The 6,292-nt window shown below is 30.1% G+C and overlaps 1 pseudogene across 1 annotated transcript; it reads left to right on the top strand.

Annotated features, from left to right (window-relative positions):
- Positions 1–1,942: 1,942 nt before the first annotated feature.
- On the top strand, positions 1,943–5,543 carry LOC145579513 ((3S,6E)-nerolidol synthase 1-like; annotated as a pseudogene). The gene is made up of 6 exons (XR_014099159.1): positions 1,943–2,120; positions 2,341–2,605; positions 3,836–4,244; positions 4,344–4,703; positions 4,836–5,083; positions 5,194–5,543. The product of XR_014099159.1 is annotated as a (3S,6E)-nerolidol synthase 1-like (transcript).
- The last annotated feature ends 749 nt before the right edge of the window (positions 5,544–6,292 follow it).

The following is a 6,292-nucleotide window of genomic DNA, read 5'->3' as shown; positions in this document are numbered from 1 at the left end:
GAGCTGAAATTATTTTGTCTGAACTGAAATTATTTTTGCTAAACTGAAATTATTTTAGTGACTATTATTATTTTAAGGTAAAGTAAATAGAGCCTTATTAGTTACTCCCTCTGCTATCATATGATTGTCCCATATGGAATCAATCACTTAAAATAAGTTTGAAATAACAATAAAGTACAAAACAACTCATAATTAATTAGTTTTGCCTTATTTAAATTTTTTGAATTTTTTTGGGAGAAGGTTACCATAATTGCATAATTCAAGTGAGGGATTCCCTTACTTAAAGTCATGTCATCAATCCTTAATCAATTTATTTAACCAATTAGAAGAGTTTTTGACATTTTATTAACCAATGTACCTTCAATTTTTACAAGCTTTTAATTAATATGCGTAAAATAGGACCAAAAAAATTAAGTTAAAAATGGAATATATTTAATATAGGCAGATCTTTTTTAAAAAGCCCAAAATAGGATATGGGACTAACAAATAAAAATGGAGGAAGTATCATTTTTTTTATCCTGTTGAGATCATCCAAATGAACATTAACTGTAGTAACTGAGCAAACAATACTCATAAAAAAATGTACAAATATATACATATTATTGAAATAAATAACTAGATACTCCGTACTCTGCAGTAGATTATACTTCCTTCGTCCCTTTTATTATGTCATTATTTTCCTAATCGGGTGTCTTAAAATTAAGTGTTTATTTTTATTTTTTTTTATTTCATGTATAATTACCTATGTACTCCTACTTTACACCTTTTAACTTAATAAACTACCCTAAATATCCTTCAAAATTGGTGCTCACATAGTCACATGTTGAAAATAAATTAAAGGCATTTTCATTATTGTCTTCACTAAAAAAATATTATACTACTAATAAATACAAATTATGAGAAATTAACAAAGGCTACTCAATAAAGGATGATCCTATGGTTGTCATTTGAAAAATGAGAAACATAATTTTAAAAAATAAACGATTGAAATTTAATGATTTTTGAAATATTGTTAAATGTTAATATTAATTTACAAATCATTTTAACTATTTCCTGATGTTGTGTTATTTTATATATTTGTGATGTTCTTTGCAATAATAAGTGATGTTCTTTCCACTTTTATCCATGGTACACCCAGATATACAAATGACCGATTATAAATTTAGTACTAGGTAGTCCATACTGATTTTAGCCCCAAGACCCTACAGACCCAGTAGATGTGGACGCATGCGTATACATTTATTAAACCGAGTACAAAATCACATTTTAAAGCTGGTAACTTTTGTAAAAACAAAAAACTGGGACCTTAAGTTGTCAAGGCTTCAGACTAAAGCGGATCAATAATGAAGGACTGAAGGTCATTTTTCAACTCAAGTCATTGTAGAAGTATTACTCCCTCCGTTTTTGAATACTTGATTCATTTCTCATGTGTGGAGTTTTAGGAGAAATTGGAGAAAGTAATAAAATATGAAGGTAGTAGGGTAGATGAAAGAATAAAAAATTGTAAAAAGCAAAAGTAGTGGAGAGAATTAGAGAAGAGAGAATATGAAATTAATAAAATATAATTTATGTTGGGTCCACTATTTAAGAGAAATGAATTAAATATTGTAAAAACTTTCCAAATAAGAAAATGAAACAAGTATTTAAAAACAACCGAAAAAGAAAAGTGAAACAACTATTTAATAACGGAGGGAGTATTATTGCAAGGAAAAATAATCATTTTCATTATTCGAGTTTAATTTTACTACTTATTCCGTACTTCATCAGCCTTTTCATTTTATACGTGATAAACAATAATTTAATAGTTCTTTCAAAAAAAAAAAAATATAAAAACAATAATTTAACAGTTGACTAGAAAAAGGCTAGGATTGTGATAATATCTGCTTCATTACTATAAATAAGGCTGTCTTCTCTTCGTATTTTACAAACAAGAAGAAAAAAAAATATATACATATAATTCCCCTTTAATTAAATAACAACTTCTATTACTCTTAAAAATCCCAAATTAATTAGTCATATAATTTCATAATGACGACCCAAATACAAGAAATTACATCAAGGGAAATTCTGCCCTTGTAAAGCAGAGCTTTTTAGACCAGTCCCATATTATTTCCTTCCCAGTTGAGTCATCTAATCTTATTTAATCTTTATTATTATTGCATTTTTATTTTTCGGTCGGATAAACAGGCAATACAAATTACAAATGGGGTTGATTATCTCATCTTTGAAAAACTATGGTTGTACTCATAGTTTATTAAGCTTGTATAGATTATTACATTTAGCTTATTAAATTATAATATACAAGTTATGTAACTGTTTTTTTTTTCCCATTATTTACAGCAAGAGTATCAATTTCAGCAATTGGTCAAGAAGATAAAGAAAACAATGGCAAACAAATCGAGTGAAGGCAGTGTTGATCACGTAGAAGAGTTGGTTATGATTGATGCCATCCAGAGGTTAGGACTCGAATGCTACTTTCGAGATGATATCCATCATGTACTGAGAAAATGTAGCGAAACCGGAAGTGAAGGTGGTGGTGATAACCTTCATGGTGTTGCTCTTCGCTTTCGGCTACTAAGACAAGGAGGATACAATGTACAAGCAGGTTGATTGTCTTACATTTCATGCTATCTTAATCTTATTTAGTTATTTGTGTTTGCAACGGTTATTTGATGATTTTACACTAAACATTTTATTCTTATTATTGACAAATTTTTATTAACCATAAACAATTTAAACGTACATTTAAAAGGCAAAAATAAAAATGTAACGTATAATAGGTACTCAGTAATAGGGGTGTTAAAAATGAAAAATGGACCAGATCGGTCCGGACCCACGTTCCGAATAGGACCAAATTAAGCGATCCGGTTTTCGGGTCGAGGAATTTATTTTTCCGATTCGGTCCAAACCCTATGAAAACCGGTCTTGGATCGGACAGAGTTTTTGCTTAAAATTATACATTGCATAAAACCTTTAATGATGATTAAGATTGTCCTTAACAACCTTGAAAACCTTAGTCGTATGAGCTTTTTTGTACTAAACATATAAAAAAAGATGTTAAAATAATATTGTTTTTCCTTTTTTTTTTTCGAATTTTTCATAAATTATTTAAAATTTAGGTAATTTTTTTTTATACAAATTCTAAAATCAGTTCAAATCGGCCCGGTCCAGGTTTTGGACCGATTTTTTTCTGTTCGATTCGGTTTCAATTCTAGCTTAATCGGTCCAGTTTTCAGTGTTCAAGTTCAATATTTTGATCTTTGGCCTGGTCCGGACCGATCTTGGACCAATGAACAGCCCTACTCCGTAATACTCTGGACTAGTTAATACTATTATATTGATTAATTATAGAATTACAAGCAAGTCTTGTAATTTTCTATATCGGAGTCTTATTGACTTATTCTAAACAGCATATACATATACCTTTTTCCATTTTTATTTTGTTATTATAACTCATTAACCTGTACTTATTTCCACTTCCATTATTTCTTTCTTTTTTTTCTTTTTTTATTATTATTTTTATTTATTTTTTATTATAAGTTAGGGCAATGAATGGGTTATGAATGTACTTAATAATGATAGCTTAGTAAATTATGGATTAGAGAGCATCATAAAACAATTATACAACCGATTTCTTTGTAATAAATTTATTATCATATATATTAGTGATATTATCACTTGATTTAGAAATTTTAATATGACACTACTAATACTACCTCTGTTTCAGGTTATGTGCAACGATTAGACATTTTCTCTCTCTACTTTATGTCAAATCGTTGCACATAACCTGTAACGGAGGTAGTATGTAAAATTTGGTGTCCATTTACACGTACAGATATTTTCGAAAAGTTCATAGACAACAATGGGAGATTCAAACAAGAGCTTGAGAAAGACACAAAAGGGCTAATTAGTCTTTTCGAGGCATCGGAGCTAGGCATCCCAGGGGATCAAATACCTGATGAAGCTAGTGAATTTACATGGAATCTCCTAAAGACGTCTTTGGAGCATGTCAAAAGATCTGATGAGACCGCGATAATAAGAAACACGCTTAACAATCCATTTCATAAAAGCCTTCCTAGACTTACTGCAAAGAACCAAATACACAATTTTGAAACTTTGCTAAATTATCTACATGATGATTGTTATGGTATGAATGATTGGATCGAAGATATACAAGAACTAGCTAAAATTGATGTCAACATGTCTCAAACCACCCTTAAAAATGAAATTAATCAAGTTTCTAGGTACGAAACATAATTTCAAACAAATTTCCCTACATAAATAATTATTCATCAATCATCAGTAATGATTTATGATTGGATTTTTATGTTCATTTTACTTAGGTGGTGGAACGAACTTCACATGGCTGAGGTGTTGGAGCATGCAAGAAACCAACCAGTAAAATGGCATATGTGGTCCTCGGTCGCCCTCCCTGGCCCAGATAAGGCAGATCTAAGAACAGAATCACAAAATCGATATCTTTTGTTTATGTCATTGATGACATTTTTGATGTGTATGGAAAACTCGACGAGCTCACTCTCTTCACCGAAGCAGTCAATAGATGGGAATATGCCAACATCAAAGGTTTGCCGGACTACATGAAAACTTGCCTTAATGCACTTTTTGACACTACAACGGAGATGAGCCACAAAATCTACATTAAACATGGATGGAACCCCAAAGAGTTTTTACAAAACGGGTATGTCCATGAATCTCTTACTAATCTTTCAATTTGTTAATGGCAGAGTCATTATAAATCGTACCTCCTTTTGAAATCCTACGTGCATTATTGTTATTTAGGAAATAATATGTTGTATTTGTTGATATACATGTAGTGGGCAGAGTTATGCAATGCTTTCTTAGTAGAAGCAAGATGGTTTGCTTACGAGCATTTGCCAACAACTAAGGAGTATTTGAAGAATGGAGTGGTTAGTTCTGGTGTTTATGTTGTTTTTGCAACCCTCTTCTCACTCTTGGGTGAAGCAAGAAATGTTAAAAACACAAATATTTGGATTAACCATCCTAGAATTGCTACTATGACGGGTACACTTCTTGTCTTTGGGATGACCTAGGGAGTGCCAAGGTATGTCATGTATTGCTTTAGTTTTGTAGTACGTTATTTAATTATGAAACTGTCTCATACAAGATTTTGTGTTTCGAACCTTACTAAAATATGTTACATTTAATTTGTAGGATGAGGATCAAGATGGTTACGATGGATCATTTGTAGCGTGTTACATGAATGAGAACCAAGAAAGCTCAGATGAAAGTGCACGCGAACAAGTATTAGGGATGATTTCAGAAGCATGGAAGTACCTCAATGAAGAGTGCCTATCTCAGTCTCCATTTTCAATAGATATAAAAAATGCTCTGCTTAATTTAGCAAGGAGGATTCCAATTATGTACAAATATGATGACAACCATCGTCTGCCAAGCCTTGAGAAACACATGAACTCATTGCTTAATGAGTAAACCAATTAAGATCGAAAATCTAGTCATCTAATCAATCTTTGAAAATTTCATCATAAATTCGGGTGTACCATCGGTCAAAAGACAAGAATAATAATGAAAAGAACATTGTACTATGTATAAATTTAAGGTATAAGAGCAAAAAATTCCAAAATGATTCCTTCTTTGGTTTAAAATGATTCCTTCTTTGGTTTAAGGGATTGATTTGGTATTTATACTCTTTAATTTATGGAATAGATTTATTATTTGCATTCCATTTTAATTTTGATAAACACTACACAGAATATCATTTTTTTTTCTTTTTTTATTTTTAATGTTAAGAGAGAGAAATTGAGTTGATATAGAGATATAAACCATAGTAAATTTTGAATTTTAAAGTGATTCAATGTCATTACAGGTTACAGGGTTGATTTTGTCGTTCTATTGAATCTTTTAATCAAAAGATGTAATTGACTAATTTATTGCTGGGAGAAAAGGTATTTTTCAATTTAAATTTTTTTTCTTTCTTTTTGTTATTTTCTGAGGTTGAAGATGATGTTCTTCATATTATGATGAATGCTATTTTATCATTTTTTGGGTACATATTTATTTTTAAATTGGAATGGAATATATTCTTTAAGTTTGATTAATATGTTCTTTGAGCCTGAACTATATGTTTTTTTGATAAACAAAACTACTACGTACTACTATATGTTCTTTACATTATTACAAACAATATTCTATAAGTTATTTACAATAGATTAAACATGTTGTTTACATATCAATAATACAAACTATGTTCTTTATATTACAAACAATGTTCCTTTATTATTAAGATGAATAA

The sequence above is a fragment of the Chenopodium album genome, chromosome 14 (genome assembly GCF_948465745.1).
Source record: "Chenopodium album chromosome 14, dcCheAlbu1.1, whole genome shotgun sequence".
NCBI lineage: Eukaryota > Viridiplantae > Streptophyta > Magnoliopsida > Caryophyllales > Amaranthaceae > Chenopodium > Chenopodium album.
The sequence above is the reverse complement of the archived record's forward strand: the minus strand, read 5'-3'. Positions and strand labels throughout refer to the sequence as shown.